At 35.3% G+C, this 18,366-nt stretch overlaps 1 protein-coding gene and 1 long non-coding RNA gene across 2 annotated transcripts in view; one reads left to right on the top strand and one right to left on the bottom strand.

The window, feature by feature from the left end:
• Window positions 1-18,366, bottom strand: part of LOC118183029 (allatostatin-A receptor-like) — an 888,863-nt gene that overhangs the window by 649,005 nt on the left and 221,492 nt on the right. The gene's annotated exons all lie outside the window — the stretch shown is intronic.
• Window positions 1,874-2,455, top strand: LOC146995532 (uncharacterized). The gene is made up of 2 exons (XR_015043233.1): window positions 1,874-1,964; window positions 2,008-2,455. It is a non-coding gene; the product is annotated as an uncharacterized LOC146995532 (long non-coding RNA).

Genomic DNA, 18,366 nt, shown 5'->3' with positions numbered 1-18,366 from the left:
ATAATATTGTAAAGCAGTTTAAATGATATTAAAAACCCAATCAATGTGTAAATGAATTACAAGTTTACTTTGATTATCTCAATAAAAGTATTGTAAATATGAATTCAGATAATGTTTAAATGTACACATAACTGTCATGATTTTATGTAACTATCAGATGTAATTTGTACAAGACAATGTTTGTAATGAACATATCTATGCTTATGCACAGGCCTTGTATGCCCATGTAATATTTATGTTTATATTATTACACGGAGGAAATATTCCCTTCTGCCAGGATGACTATTAACACTGTAATACTTTTGCAACAGTCAGGTCAGTGGTTATCTCAGGCGGCGCTCAGTGGAGAGCAGCGTTATTTTCCGATGAGTCAAGTGTGCGCAATTTTCTGCACGTGATAAATGTTTTCGCCACCCACTTGGAAAAAGATATGATGACAGATATACGATTCCAACAGTGAAACACCCTCCAGATGAGATGGGGTGCAATGTCTGCGTCTGGTACTGCTGCTGTAGATTTCCTGCCACCTAAAACCACAATGAACGGCAGTCGGTACCTTAATTTGTTACGTGACAAGTTGAGGCTTCACATGCCTGATCATAAACGTTCTTCCGTGTCACAGGGCAAGAATTGTTAAGGACTATATGAGGGCTACTCAAATCCAAGTGCTTGATTGGTCAGGTAACAGCCTAGATTTGGATCCCATAGAGAACCTGTGGTATATTGTGAAATATAAAGTCGCGGATACCATCCAGTGCTACAGAACGTGTTGAAACAATAAAGCACGTGTGGTGTACAGACATTTGTTAAGCTTATTGCCAGTCTCTTTTTCATAGCATGTCTAAAAGGATTGCAGAAGTAATAAAAAATAAAGGAGGTCCGACAAAATACTGACTATACTTCAATAGCCTTTAAGTCTATTTTGTTCATTTATAACATATGTTTTTGAGGCGGAATTCCAATAAATCTGATTTTTCTATGTGTGGTCTTAAACTTTTGCACACGACAGTATTTTACAACTTAATATTATTTAAAATCAATTAAGACATAAAACCACTTAGCTAAATTAATAAAGAGCTTGATCTTAATTGACAGCAGCAGAAAAACAAGAAACTCACATGACTATAATCTTATTACAGTGGCGGGACTATTAATGCAAATTCCATATATCTATTTCGATTCTGGTCCACCTACTTCTGCTTTTCAATCTTTATTCGCCGTAAACTCTTTCCATGTCTTGCTAGCAGATCGCGAATTGTCACGTTTCCGTCCGTGCGCTTTAGAAGTAAACGGTTATCGCTTTCAGCTGGCAAGTGGAAGTTAACGTGATTTGAATCTCAGCTAGGGAGCAGTTGGTTTTTTTTTTTACATTTCCTGCAACGTATAACGTAAACATCTGCGCGGAATTATAATTGAAATATCCTAGAAGCTGATAGATTGGGCACTGATTGTAAGTAAACTAGAAAAACTGTAATAATGTTTACAATACATTCCAAAAGGTAATTAGTTTAACCTGATGATTCTGTGGAAATCGGTCAAATTTTCTTTTGGCTGTCTCATTGAACCTTGCGGTAACAAATGCTGATTCATGAATATGAGAAATATCATACTGATAGACACATGGACCTGTTCCACACTGGTCCTATCTCATTAACCCCTTAGACCAATATACATATGTATCCAATGTACCTATACCACCAATGTACCTATGTATGAAACTTTTCATTAATTGTATTCTGAAGCATATATATGCACACGCCCTTGTTTGGCCACGTCAATACCACATATTCTCCATTAATATATTTCCGATGCAGCCCTTTCAGGAAGTCGCCAGGGTTGTGTTGTTCTAAATAGGTGCATGAATTATCCTGAACGGCACTCTACAATGTACCATCTGCTCATGTATATAAATGTGCCATGTACCTATTGATTATGAAATCGAATGATATAAGCATTGTAAATAGGTATAGCATTGTAAATAGGAAAACAGTATAGCATTGTAAATAGGAAGCTGTACCCATGCACCCGCATACATTTCTATGTAACGTGACACAGTAAGGCAAAATATCAACGTAGTGTCCTATTATGAAATTAAATAAGCACCTATTACTAGTTATAACATTATTTTATGGATCTAGAGTTTCAGTATATGAAGTAAGTACGAAATGTTTATGTCACCAATGACTATTGTGTACCAAAATATAAGCGTATATACGCTTTTGTCTATATGTAATTGTGTATGTCTTTGTTTATATGTAATTGTACCCATGTATCTACTAGTGTTATCACATAGCTTGGCACTGTATAGTTAATATACATCTATTACGCACGGAATAATCATGTACCTAATGTGTCTGTATATATGTATATGAATTTATGTTCTGTATATATGATAATGTAACTATGCATCTGCACATTTTATCCTGTAACACGGCACCGTATCGCAAAGAACTAACTAGAGCCCCACTCTAAAATTAATTGCACCAAAGACACTGTACTACACAGTAATAATCTAGGGTCTAACTTTTAATTCACTGTACTAATTACTTATTCCAGCATAACATTGCGCACCTAATATTTCAGTATGTACATGTCTTCTGTAATCTAATGATAATGCTTCAAAGGGTCATAGTGTACTCAACATATGAGTACACACGTTATGTATATATGCTATCGTATCCATGCTTTTGCATACACGTTGTAACATGGCAATGTATTATCCAGTGTCTAACATTAATTAGCTTTAACGCCACTGTATGAAGTACCAAATTTGTATGTATGTTTATATATTAGTATATTAGCACAATGAACACGTATGGTTATCTAGATAAAGGTGGACGTGGCGCTATACCGATTAACCGTATTGGTAGAGGGGTGGTGCCCACGTCCTCCGTCGCATGTCGCATGCGGGTACCGGACGACACTCGATTTGTCATATTAAGCCGTCCGGGCCCTGCATTCACCTGTCACCTGGTCCTCATCGTAAGCAACACAGTATGATTGAAAACATCTCATAATTAGGTGCTGGGTAAATCAAAAATGCTTTATATAACCCGCGGGAAAGCGCGTGGGGTGTATCATACCCCAACCCTACATAAAAGTAGAATATTCCTAACTTGTGAAACTGAAATTCTTTGCTGCTTTCATTAGCTGAGTTTCTAGTTATGGTGGACTTTCAGAACTGCTTTTTCTTTGCCTGTGTGTTTCAGAAAAAGATTTATCGGTATTTTGTTGGAACTAGGGTATGACACACCCCACGCGCCTGTCCGTGTAAGTGTTTTTCTGACTGAATATGTAGTTCAGAAATTTATTTCTAGAGTGTAGCAATAAATATTTCTGCTCGCAAGTGATTTTAAAGTACTTGACATTAAATTCGTAAAAATTTCTAACCGCATTATGGTAAAAAGAATGAGTTCCTATGAACTGGAGATGCAACGCATGTGAGATTTATTAGAAATATTTGAAAGCGAGGAAGATTGCATTTCGGAAACTGAAGATGAAACTAAGAATATTTTCTACAATGTTTTGGTTTTGAAAAAGATAAAACATTAATTCCTGATGTTCCTAAAAAAGAAAAAAACTCTTCTTATGCTTTCAACATTATGATACTATTGGAGAAAATAAAACGTCAGGAATTATATGCTTTAATAATATGACTAAAGGAGCAGTGGATATAGGGGATGAAATGTCAGCCAATTATTCAATTGCCAGAATAACAAGGAGGTGGCCAATGGTAATTTTCTTTCCTGCACTGAATGTTGCTGTAATAAATGCTTGCCAGAAAACAGAAGTCTGTTTTTGAAGGACACTTAGCATTACAATTAATGAAAAAAAGTATTGAACAAAGATCAGAGATTAATACTTTTCCAAGAAATTGACGTACTGCATGCAAAACAAAAGGAGAAGTTTCGGCGAAGAATTAAAACGAATACATGAAATTCGAAACAACTAAGTATGAAAGATGTGATAAATTTTTTGCCCTCGAAGGACAGAAGAACGTGAATGCAATGTTTAAAATGTGAAAACATTCTGTGCCAAGAACACATGAATGTATTCCGTAAGTGTGAAGAAATAAAATAAGCATGGTGTATTAGAGATGAAATGAAACTTAGAGGCATGATGTTTATTTTTTTATTACTTTCAATTATCTTAATTTTAACTGTAAGATTATTTTGGAAATTAATTTTTTGAAATCCAATTATTATTCACTTATTTATAATACAGGTGACAGGTGACGGAGGACGGGGACGCCTGACGTATAACATAGGTAAACAGGCATATGTCCCACGTCCTCCACTATCTCGAAGAAGCAACTCGCTGGAGCCCCGTGAGGCTGCACCAGGAGTTTACATGGCCATACAGGGGCTAGATGTCGGGTAGTTTTTACATAGGACGTTGTTAATAACACAAAGTAACTTAGAAAGAATATAAAGGATAGCATTAAAACACTAAAACACTCATATAAGCTGAAACACATAGATATACAAAATTAAACGTAAAAGCATAAAAACACACTCGTAATTACGTAACATAAAGACATAAAAACACACACGAGAATACATATCATGACACATAGAATACATATGGAAACACGTAGAGCACATAAATGCAAATATTACACTCAGAAGAAACATATGAGACATAGTAAGGTGTGCGTAAAGCAGTAGCGCTGTGCGGAAATATGCTCAGTTCCCATAATACATAATGTACATACTTTCATTAGGGGCTTCTGTTGCATGAATTACATATTTCGTTGCATACACTACATTCTTATCATAATTTATAATACACGAGAACCAAAAAAAGTTTTAAAACTAAATAACACTATTTTTATTGTATTTTAAATATTGGGGTATGTGATACTCCACGCGCCCACTCTAGTAACTTTTCTTGGTGCGACTTCCGCCGGGATAAGAACCAAAATACTCGACCCATCTCCCCACAAATAGTTCTACATAGCGGAAGTACCCGATGTGAATTAAGTTTGATTGAGAGTAATGCATCTAACAACAGAGAGAACGATACCACTGTCATCCTTCTCTAATAACGATGCAAAAAATACGATTCATAGTCATACATTTTTCAGCCTGATACGATATGGAGCCCACATAAAATATTTCGATAGAAAAATAAGCTATTTCTCTCTCATTATATCAGCAACAATGGCACGCACTTTTCAATGATTTTCGTCTTTCTAATCAAATTCTCATAAAAGATTCAGTTCCATTCAATATTCCATCTATATTCAATTTTAGTCGATTAAATGCGGCAAAACAGTTTATCATAATTGATCAGAAATCAATAACACGAACAAGTACACACACAACAAACATTTTTTTATGTAAATAGATTTTGTAAAACTTAAAAATGTTTTATTAACAAACTCTACGATTTGAAAGCGAGCAGTACCAACACTTTTCGAAATAAAACATTTTTATCTCCAACGCGCGAGACTGTTGCCATTCGGAAACATGAGTGTGAAAATGAGCGCTTTCAGAGTTTTTAATTAATATTTCGGCTGACAGATGTCGTACGAAGATGGCAATAGTCGAAATGGCTTCCGACGAATTTTTGGAATGGCGAATAATGTATTTAATGTTTGGCAATGCTTTTTTTATTTCATAGCAAAACTTGGAAATTTTTTATTAACAAACACTAGGATTTGAAAGCGAGCAGTGGCAACAACTTTAGAAATAAAGCAGATTTTCATCTCCAGCTTTGCGAGACTGTTGCCACTCAGAAAAATGAGGGCGAAAATTACGTGTTTCCGAGTTTTTAATCAATATCTGTGATTTTAACTCCTTTTTTTTTGGAAGAAAGTCAACGTCGACCTTTTTCAGAACCCAGAAAAGAATTGTAGAAAGTTTGGTGATGATAGATATAGTAGTGACTGAGTTATTAGAGGATACACAAACAAGACTTTCTTCTTTATACATTTTCATTCGCTAAATTTCTTCGAACTAAATTTCTCAGTTGGTACTATAAAGTTCGTCTGTCATTTTTCATGTCTCAATGCAGTTTTCAGATTGCCAGAATGCGAACATACTGTAAAACTTGAAGCTTTAAATTCCTTGGAGCTATGAGCCATTTGGAAGTTACTAAGATATTTTGTGTAGCACAAAACGGAATATACTCATTTTTTATGCTTTTTTCTTTCAGAAAAGAAGAAAGATAATTGAAGAATATTTAAACCAGAAAGTGGTAAATATTTGATGAAAAATATTCAATCCTCAATTCATACTGAAATATCAATAATGAAACAGATGGTAGTTTACACGCCCCACAACCTGCCCTCTAATTGCATTTTAATGCTTCTGTCTATAGACAATTTCCTCAGCATACATTCAGTCAGTGGTTTAAGAGATCAAACAGTAATTTATGTCCCGTCCATTTTGGGCTTATAATTATCTTGGTTTTCGCGGATTGATCGATTTCCTCTACTGAGTTATCTTTAGTCCAGGTAATTTGTTAAAAACCGTTCAAGGTGATTAATGAATTTTCTAATATGTTCCAGTTTTTCGACAAACTGATAATATTGAGGCGAGACAAATAAGAGAGCTACTGTTTTAGACAATAACTTAAGTAATTGTGATGTGAAGTTTTCCAATATTTTTTTTTCAATTAGTGTAAAAATACATCGACTAAAACTGAAATCTTTAAATGGAAACCTTTTTCGATTTTTCTTCCGCTTAAAAGCGATTAGAATACCTGTCTGGACATTCTTAATAGAAATTCAATAAAATATTCAATTTTCAAAGCGGGCTTTCTCAGCTAAATAATTAGCTATCATTTTAGAATAGGCACAGAATTTTTTTTATTATTGTTTTTAAGAAAGCGTGGTTGAATAGAAGAAATTTAGTTATTGATATTATGTTACTTTTCTGATTTGAGAATTAATAAATAATTTGAGAATAAGGTTGTTCATAATGTATTTACCGGTTGGAGATATGTTTTAAACAATGAAGAATTAGAGATTGGGGAAAAAAGACCGACTGAATTTTATTCAGCACTTCAAAGAATTTTATATTAGTATACTTCAGCATGAGCACAATTAGTTGCTCCGAGATCATAAAATCTGTTCTCTAGTTCCCTTCCGATGTTATTAAGCATTTACGGAATCAGTCGTTTCTGTGGATACGATTTTTTTATTATTCAATGCTGAATAATAAAAAAATCCTATCTCCACAGTTCAATTTTTTTATTATTCAAGCATAAATTCCGTTTCTTCAGCTATCCTTAGAAAACGAAGTCCAGTGATTTGACGTCCGGAAAATGGGGTGGCCATGAAATAGATCCACCTCTACTAATTCAACCACCTAGAAATTGTTTCCTAAAGTAAATTATGCATATTATGTAGCCCATTGTCAAGGGCTCCATTCTTTTGAAAAAAAAAAAAAAAAAAAAAAAGATCTGGCTGCATTTCTTCTAACTGTGGAACAGCGCAAAATTCTCAGCATATCAAAGTAAACGTCCGAATTAATGATAACTCGGGTAAAAAAGAAGGAATCAATTACTTTCTTATGAGTTAGTGCAAACTCGGAGAAAACGAAGTAATTAATTACTTTCTTGAGTTAGTGCAAATTCGGAGAAAAAGAAGGAATCGAAGCTTCGACAGAAATACCAATTTCAAACATCACCAAAACAATTTAACCACAAATTTGTTGAAAGTATCTTCTCCCGTTTGAGATGAAAAAATATATAAACCACCAAATAAAACTCAAAATGATATTTCCGATTAGAAATAGGCAGTGTAGCTTTAACATGCCGCCACGTAACCTCTATCGTATTTATATGACAGCCAGACTCACTATCCACAAAATTGATACTATCTTTCACAAATAAATGTTCAAAACCTTCTTCTAAATATTTGTAGAATTTTCAGCCACCTGTAAATATAGTTGTATCAGGTTCAATGTTCCGTATTACTTTCTTCGGGAACATGCAAGGACCTGACTCGGAACAGAGAGCTTACTAAAGCTATGTTCAATAACTGTGGGAAGTAGACAGGATACACAAGAAGGGTATACAAAACCCTTTATTTTTCTCTATTTACAATAACTTCCGTACTTCGGAATACAAAGACCCACTACTTGTGGTCTAAACGTAAAAATATAAAAATAAAACTAAACTCTAATTTAACTTTAAAATAATAAACGTGGAAGATTGGCCTTATATTAACAGAAAGCCGTATGTAGTACAGAGAACTGTGAACACTACAATACGTTTAAAGTTATCAAGAGGATTAAACCTCTGGCCTGGAAGGCAACCAGCAACTGAGTAAAACTTCTAAGGTAAGCGGCCTGCTTCGACTAACTGCTTCCTCTCTCTCTCTTGGCAAAAAGCCACAACTTAAATACTTGACGTTCGCCAGACAAACTTTGCATAAATACGTTAACGCTTATAATTCTGGCCGGAAGTAGAAAATAAGAAGTGATAGTAAGGATTTAAAATAAAATAAACGTTAGTAAAACTTAAGATCCTTACAGTTGTACCAGGCACGCGACTAAAATTTTGTAACACTTCTTATCATAGATCATTTCAAACCACAAACACATACACGAACCAACTAGCAACTAAAACGACTAAAGTCAAATCCAAGTTTCCACGTAAAAAGGGTTGCCATAGAAACCAACATCGCCCCCAAAACCATCGCAGAACACGCAATCGCGCCAATATCCAACGCGCAACACATATCGCTGCATTTGGCGACTTGAGGGCGCATATAAGAGTAGTACTTCCCTTTCTTATGAGTTAGTGCAAACTGGGAGGGTAAAAAAAGGAATCAATTACTTTCTTATGAGTTAGCCCAAACTCGGAGAGAAAGAAGGAACTGTGCAGGATTTCTGATTCCGAAATTCTTTAGTTTAGTAGTTTAACCTCTCCTGAACTATGAAATATTTCTTCTTAGAATATGATTTCCTGAAGTAGTTGATCGTCATTACTGATACGGTCAATGGTGCTACTTTGGTAAACGGGCCCATTGGATTCTTAGCAATTTTTTTGGCGAAATTGTTGGGATGGTTTTTACAATCCTCTGCCATCTTGTAAAACGTGGTTAGCCGCCCAACCGGTGTAGCGCTTAGCGTCGCTGACTGCAATGCAGAAAGACCTGGGTTGGAATCCCGGAAAAGGCAGAGATGTTTGTAATGCGGCGAGCCGGAAGTCCTCTCAAGACGTTTGTGGTAGAGGAAGATGTGTTTGAGACCTTCGTACCCGTCCCCCTATGGTGCTCTCCATCAAAATTGGGGGGGGCGGAAGTGAGCTAAATCGCATTGTCACCTGTAAGGTGCTCAAGCAGTTGCTAACGATTGGCGTAAACTTGTGCCCCTAGCCAAGAGGAATTTCGTGCGCTTGGGCTTACAAATAAGACACTCCTGATGAGAAGATAGCGTCACCTCGTGATTTCAATTAATATCGCTGATTGGAGGAGCCTCGTGACGCACACATATGTATAAGTAGGGCTTCTGCTCAAGGTACGAGGAGAACGCTTGTGAGATGGATGCTAAAATAAACCTACCACTTTATATTCCAAAATTTGTCTCATTCCTGTTGCCCCGGCTGCACAAAACAAATATTGTATGAGAAATTACATTTCAGAAAGCCGGTAGGATACCACCTTCAAAGGGATTATCTAAAAAAGAAGATACCTCAAAGATTATACGGATAAAATGTTACGCACTTAAGATGAATTTGCCGCTGTGCGACTTCTATGTTTCTACATTTTTCTCTAGGCGTTCTTGCTTCAAGAGAATCATCCTTCTGTTACCTGTATTCTGGTGTTCTGCAGATTATTTTACGTCCAGAGAAGCACCCTTCTGCCCCCTGTGATGCGTGATCTGTGTTTCCATCGAAAGTTCGTCGTTCATCAAATGTGCTCTTACTGTTGACCTACTTTTGAGGATGGAAATCTTTCCCTACGTCTACGGCGTTCTGTGTTGCTCTCGAGAGCTTTGTGCTTGTGTAGTGATTGATCGTGTTTTGCGAAAATCTAATTAAGAGTGCGCAAAAATGTGTATTTTCGTGTCGATTTCATCACTCGTATTCTCGTCACAATAAGTCAAACAGAAGCAATTAGTAAAAAGAATGGCGATGCAAATGATATTATTACTATTGAATTATAATTACTGATTTAATAATAGTGTTTTTATTTTGAAAATTTTAAAAAGTATTATTTTGGTAAAAATGTTAAGCATAGGAAAATATTCTAAACTTTGTCATAAACATAGTCTAACTTGCTCAGAAATTCTAACATAGTCTAACTTGCTCTTGCTCAGAGTGCAGTCAAATTATCGGCCGTCTTTAAATTTTAAAGAGAAAATGCTTAAGTATCAAACTAAAATCAAACGGAAACATTTATCTTCATTTCAAAGTTACAGGAAACCGAAATATTAAAATGAATTATTTCCCATATTTTGCGGGCTGGACAAATAACAATAGTAATATGCGATATCGTTGAAAATAATGTATTAATTTTTTGTTGAAAACGTCGTTTTTTAAGATGGCAGGTTATAAGCACATTTACTGCGAATACAAAATACTGCAGTAAGATTAAATTATTACATTTACAGTAAAGAAAGAAAATAAAATTACCGCTTTAAAACCATCGCGCCACCGTTTAATGAGATTAAAATATTACTTGAACTGACTCACTTAAAATAAAGTAATTTTATATAATACAGTTATTTAAGTGTAAAACATCTGTGGAAGTAAAAAAATAGCTCAGTTATTGTCGAAAATAATGTATTAATTTTTTTCTAAAAAATAAAATGTACATATACAAAGTAATAAAAAATATGTACTTACGTTTTTATCGAGTGTCTAATAACTTTTAACGTATATTGCCAAGTATATTGTCGAAACATTTTCATCACTAAATCTTAGTTCACCTGCATCTACTTTACACAAAACATATCCGGTTTCTCGAAACTGTTTTAATCAACTTTTAATTGATTGTTCTGCTGTCGAAGGTTTATTAAATTCACGTCGGAGTTGCCTCTGAACCATTTTCGAAGATTTTGTTTCTCATAACCACAGAATGCACATTGTTTTTCTTTTATTGTATAACGCCATTTTGTCTGTAAACAAACAAATTCATTGTTGCCATTCCCAAGAACTAGAATAAATGAAATTTCTTGAACTAAAAATTAAATAGATATAAATTATTTCCAGTTACTTCGTAAAACTGCGTTTCAATTTTATTTTGTTTTTCGGCGATTAAATTATGGATATCCTGTATATTGTTTTAAATATGATATGCTAAACATGTGATACTGCTACAGACAGCAAAAGCACATCACAATGAAATTTAAATCCGGTAACATTCAAAAGTAGAGTGTCAAAATTGGAAAAATTAGATATTATTCAAATCTAGGCAAAATAACTGGTTGCCACTGGTCTAATAGAAAATCCCTCCGCACTGTGGAAAAGAAAGATATGCAGTCTATCTGATTCAAAAAAGGCCGGAAATAGGCTAAATGTAGGCCTAAACTCTGTTTGGCTTAGTCTAAACGTTAGTCTAACTTGCTCAGAGTACAGTCAAGTTATCGGCCGTCTTTATATTTAAAACGAAAATGCTAAAGTATCAAAAGCACAGTGAAATTCGAACGGAAACATTTATCTTCACTTCATTTCAAAGTAACAGGAAATTATGTTATTATTCGGTTTCAAACTGAAATATTAAAATGAATTATCTCCCATATTTTGCGGGCTGGGCAAATAACAATAGTATAAGATACTTAAAAGTTTAAACTTACACGCTTGTAAATCCGATTTCACTACGCAGCGACTACAAACGTAATTTCAAATAAAAATTAAAACTCCCCAACTCGTAACATAGTACTAAATACTGACAGCGATAGAAGAGTTTGTGGGGTTTTACCCCCCCCCCCACACATTTGTTTAACACCTCGGTTTCGCCTCCGGGCGCATGCGCAATAAGAATTACTAAGAACAAATAGTAAAGAACATTAATATTATTAATCAAGCAGTTAAAAATTTTCATCTCAACACACCAAAAGGCACACTCTTGTTTTAGGAGATTATAAAATTTCTGTTGGCATTCCCTTCTTTCCATCAATTAGCTATAAAGTTTCACGTATTTTGTAGAAATTTAACTTTCGGGTCGTTTATTATCCCATCAATAAAATTTCGAGTTCCATACTCAAGGGCCCCATTCCGGATATGAATTCCTGGGGTATTAACATGATTCCTTGCCAGTGTGGTTTCATTTACATTGGTCAAACTAAGACAGCATTAAAATTTCGCGTTAAGGAACAGGAGGCATATATTAGAAAAAGGGTAACACAGAAGTCTCCTGTTGCCCAACATTGTTGGTCTGAAAATCACACTTTCAACTTTTCCTGTGCCAAAATTATTCAAAAACTATCTTCCATTGGTGAACTGGATTTTCTAGAGGCAATTCACATTGAAAAAAATCTTTCTGCTTTGGGTAACGGCCCTAATTCCAATCCGTCTTTGCCTTCAGTCTTTAAAGAAATTATGTTTTAGTTCTGGTTTCATCAACAGATGGCGCCAGTAGCTTATCTCCTGTCCAAGCTTTCTTATCTTATCTTTTATAATCATTACATCCTATCTCGTTCATCTGCGCTTTTGCAGATGAGGATGATGTTTCGGTAAAATCATCGAAACTAGTCCTGTGAAAATTTGAAAATATAAAGCTGATTTTTGCTGTTTGACTTCTAAATTAACATATAGTGAATTTGAGTTTCAGAAAGCAGCGCATCCTTTTACTCTGTATCCCGTGAAGAACATCAGTAAAATAAAAAGACGAAAGTAAAAGTCAAGTGGTCGCCAGCAGTCGACGAGAAACGGGCGCAATAAGAATCTCATCTCTGCGGGACTGCAAAAAAGAACTTCTCCCGTCTGTTTTTATACACGTTCGTATAGACACTTTATCCATTGCTGAGATTAATGTTATTCTAACGCTTTATGTGCATATTTTGATTTATTAAAATCATTTATTTTTTCGAAATGGGTGTTCAGCATTTATCCAGACCCTAACAAGTTGAGGATACTAATTTTTGTCTGAAAATTCAAACACTTACTCGTTATGAAAGGCACTTCATTTACATTTTCTGGCGAAATAGTTGAAACAGCAGAAGTTCAGGAGGGTTTCAACCTAATAAAAAACTTGTTAATAGAAATAATCTCAACGCAATAAACAAACGTTAATCTGAAGCTTTCTGTGCATCGATTTTGTATTCCTGGAGTGGAGTCTTAAATAATATGAACGTAAAACGAACCCATTTATGTATTGCAAACAGGTAATATGTTTTATATAAATTATGGTGTCAACTTCAGAAAATCTTAAATTGATCTCATTCTTATTCGAGAAGATCATTCAATGTTTAGATGAAAAAACTGTATGTGAAACCAGACACATATCCAAGAAAATAATATGCCGATTTTTTCTCACATGCAAAATAATGTCAGAATAAAATTTTCGGCAAGCCTTAACATCTGGAGCGGTGTAAAAACGTAACTCGAAACCCTCGAGCTTCTGAGAAATTTTTTTGAAGCACTTTCAATTAGATTGGTTTGGAAAACTTCTATCGAAACTAACTATCGATTTACGCAGTCCCTTGTGTAGGAAAAGAATCTGTTTGCAATCGATATGGACAGTAAATTTCCGAATGCCTGAGTTAGGCAGGCTATGTGGTGTTTTTGTGGTTTTTTCCCTTGTGGAATAAAATTGTGAGTAAATTTCTTTAAGAAATACGTTCCCTCAGGCAGAGAGCTCTAATGTTCTTTGCCGTAAGTAATTAACCATTCCACCAATTCTGTTTGCCTTAGAATATTGTAAGGAATTTTTGTCCTTATAATATTATGCAAATCCCCAACTCAAATGGTTATATACACTACTGTTAAAATTAAGTTATTTATAAAGAAATATTTTTAAGTCATACTGAACTATATATTCTCTTATCCCTATACTGAACTATATATTCTCTTATCTTATACTCTTCTATATATTCTATTATCTCATACTCTTCTATATACACTGAAGTGACAAAAGTCATGGGATACCTCCTAATATTTTGTCGGTCCTCCTTTTGCCCGGCGAAGTGCAGCAACTCGACGTGGTATGGACTCAACAAGTCGTTGGAAGTCCCCTGCAGGAATATTGAGCCATGAGTCTATAGACGTCCATAATTGTGAAAGTGTTGACGGTGCAGTTTTTTGGGCACGAACTGACCTCTCGATAATGTCCCATAAATGTTCGATGGGATTCATGTCGGGCGATCTAGGTGTCCTTATCATTCGCTGGAATTGTCCAGAATGTTCTTCTAACCAATCGCGAACAATTGTGGCCCGGTGACAGGGCGCATTGTCATCCATAAAAATCCCATCGTTGTTTGAGTACGTGAAGTCCATGAATGGCTGTAAGTGATCTCCAAGTAGCTGAAGGTATCCATTTCCAGTCAATGATCGGTTCAGTTGCACCAGAGGACCGAGTCCATGCCATGTAAAAACAACCCAGACCATTATGGAACCACCACCAGCTTGAACAACTTGGGTCCATGGCTTCGTGGGGTCTGCGCCACACTCGAAACCTACCATCAGCTCTTACCAACTGAAATCGTGACTCATCTGACCAAGCTACGGTTTTCCATTCGTTTAGGGACCAACCGATATGCTCAAGAGCCCACGAGAGTCGCTGCAGGCGATGTCGTGCTGTCAGTAAAGGCATTCGAGTCGGTCTTCTGGCATAGTCCATAGAAGACAAATGTCGCCGCACTGTCCTATCGGACACGTCACTCGTACGTCCCACATTGATTTCTGCGGTTATTTGACGCAGTGTTGCTTGTCTGTGAACATTGACAACTCTACGCAGACGTCTTGGAATGTTGAATTCCTTAACGACATCCGCAATGGAATGACCCATGCGTCTAGCTCCAACTACCATTCCGCGTTCAAAGTCTTAATTCTCGTCGTGCGGCCATAATCACGTCAAAGCCTCTTCACATGAATAACCTGAACACAAATGAAAGCTCTGCCAAAGCACTTCGCATTTATATATTTTGTACGCGATACTACTGCCATCTGTATATTTGCATATTGCTATCCCATGACTTTTGTCACTTCAGTGTATTCTCTTATCTTATACTCTTCTATATATTCACTTATCTTATACTCTTCTATATATTCTCTTATCTTATAATCTTCTATATATTCTCTTATTATTTTATAGAGTGTGTTTTATGTTGCACATTTCATGATACCTTTGTGTATACTATTAATTTTAGGGCGTCCATTTTTTTTCTCTGGGAACAAACGACATTTGTGTAAGAGGATACATTGAGCTTTGAGAAGTAGTGAGATGTAAAGATAAGTGTGGCTCGATGCACAACAACATCTCAAATATACTCAATATGGCTTGAGTTCAAGCGAGCATAATGTACTCAGCTATTTAAGCAATCAATACCCTCAGTTGGAACATTTCAACCATTTTCTCTTTTAAATTTTAATAGGTTTCATTGATGGAAGTAATTTTCTTCCTTGCAAAAATTTTATAAGAGTATCTGCTTATTATAAAATAAAGTACATTAAAAATATATAAAAAATCTGACAGGCTTCATATTTTAAATTACGTCTAAAGAGGCGTTTTTTTTAACATTTTGTGCGTTACATTTATTTAATAAATATCATGTTTTTCGCACTTAAACCATAAAAATCATTTCAAGAGAAATATCACAAAATAATTTTATAATGAGCATATCATTAGAATTTTCGATACAAAATCTCCCACGCTGGAGATATTTTTTTTTCTGTACAACGTTGCCATTGCACGCTTTGAAATCCTTGCGATTGTTAATTAAAAATTCTTTAAAGTTTTACAAAATATGAAATCGATAATAAAGCAAATTCTAAATTCCAAATTAGGGCTTCCAAATACTTATATTCGCAGGAGGATTACGTTATTCAAAACTGGATGGCTCTAGGTACCGTTGTTTCATCACAATTCGAGATGCCCTTTGGGCTAAAAATTCTTAATTTCAATGTATTTTTGCGTAAGTCTGAAGATTGGAATTTACATCAGAGTAATCTGAAACACTTTTCTCTCGCGATGTCTTCATATTTCTGAATGCAGGTTTTCGCGAAGTTTTCATTATTTTTGTGATTCTTTCTTCTAATTAAAATATTTTAGTAGATAAAAATTCCAATGAAGTGAATCTAGAAGTGGGGATTTGCAGAAAATAAAGGAATACTTTTTAAAAACCGTAACATATATGTATTCCAAAAATAATTTCGAAATTTTCAATATTCATGAATGATTCTACTATACAGATGCTTTAAATATAATATGAAGGAAAAGTACGAAATATTAGTTATAGAGATTAAAATCTATACAATATTCATAAAAAGCGAAATTTTCAACTGCTCTTCGCAGCTCCATACAACGTCGCAGGTTTCCGCCAACCTTCTTCAACCAATTTAAAAATCATTGGGAAATCACGAGATTTTTCATCAACAATTTAATGAATGAAGTTTCAGTTAGAAAGAGAAAAATATGTAATAAAAGGCGTAAAAGATAATGTATAAAGCACAATGCAGAATAATTTATGTAGAAAACTATTTTACCAGATAAATAATTCTGTACTGCATTCAAATTCATAAAAGTGATTTTTCACTTATTAAGGAATAAAAGCGAGTGGGAAATATGTAAAGGAAAAGGCTTACGAGATAATAGATTCATCAAATAGTTGAATTCAAATAGCTTCAACATGTGCTAAGAAAGCTTTTACTCGCTTTCTTAACACATGCTGAAGGCTTCGAATTTAAATAAAAAAAAAAAAAAAAAGGTAAAATTACGCACATTTCACAGAAATCGCTTAAATAATTGACTTTTCCCAACTTTCATATTTATTGAAAAAATAGTTTTCACATCTGCCTTTCACACTGCGAAAGAGAAATATCAGAAAATTTATTTTAGAGACTCCTCGTTGTACAGTTTTTGACGCAGTTACGTATCAACGCAACTTTTAAAAACATATGCGCTTGGAACAGCAAGAAAGGAAAAAACATTTCATCATCAAAGAAAGCAAATCGACGAGTTTGTCTTTTTACTGTTTTAATCTAATATCATTGATAGCGAGCTAAAAACTGTTGTAGACTCGTTAGATTATTTTGAACCAGGAGATGTGTAAAATGTGCAGCGCCCTTGCAGGACCTCGAACCCTTAACCTCTCGAATAAGCGTCGAGTATACTTCCAATTACATTACAAAGGCATGCTGACAGGATGGAGAAAATACCTGATATACTTCCCCTTTTAAAGGACGGCTGGAGATTAGGGGACCCAATCGCCAAATCCTGGGGGTGACGAATTATCGTCCACCACCTTTTAGTTCGAGCGCCACTTATAGAGACATAAGGTTTTTATTTATTTATTTATTTATTTATTTATTGAAGCAGAAGATTAGAAAAATGTCCACTGCTGTCGTCAGGACTCGAACCTTGGACTTCTAGAATCCGCGTCGAGTATGCTTCCAATTATACCCCGAAGACATGCAGAAAGCAGGGATAAAATACCTTATCCTATCAAACTGTATTTTGCTGCCGCTTAGAAAGTGTTTAGTGACACTGACTGCTCTATCAAAGGGGCCGAGTTCGACTTTCGCAGAAGCCATGGATATAAATTTTTTGGCCTTTCATAAGGCTGCGTTCAGAAGGCGGCGTAAATGTCACATAGTCACAAAGAATAAAATGCGGGAGTTTCGTTCATACCTGCGACACAGGGTCTAAGCCGCACCAAATTAGAGAAGCTAAACTTGCACATGCGTGGATGTGGCTACAGCTTTCCTCTTGTGTCTTCCCATTCGGTTTCGCGCTCATTGGTCGACGTTTATACCAAGTCGACACAAAGTTAAAAACTTTGAACTTTATGCCAAGAGTCCTAAACCAGATTCTGTGACGTAGAAGAGACTGGTTGCCTGGCAACGCAGCTCAGCTTAAACCACATTATACCGTCATCTGAACGCAGAGGCAACGAATGCTCACCTATCAGGGGCCTCTATAATTAAGTGATCACCGCTTCCAGCCTTAGTAGAGGCCAGCGCCTATAATGGCTAGTGCCTGCCATTTGGAAAAAAAAATGTTTTCATTTGAATGGCATCAAAAACAAGCCAGAAACATGAATCTTCACTTTTGTTTTTTTCATTTAAATACATTTCGTATTACTAAACTATGAAAGTGCTCCTAGACCAAACGCGAGAGAGGCGACTGAATATAATTTTTCTTCAAACAATAATGGTTTTGTTGATCATTGGTTTTGGCTTGGTGTGGGCAATATTTTCTGTAAATGCAGCCAATAAAACATGTTAGCGTATAGGCAATTTATAATGTTC

Source organism: Stegodyphus dumicola, chromosome 9 (assembly GCF_044657685.1).
Source record: "Stegodyphus dumicola isolate Sdum_Otavi_A_Nest chromosome 9, ASM4465768v1".
Lineage (NCBI taxonomy): Eukaryota > Metazoa > Arthropoda > Arachnida > Araneae > Eresidae > Stegodyphus > Stegodyphus dumicola.
This window is presented reverse-complemented; position numbering and strand designations above follow the sequence as displayed.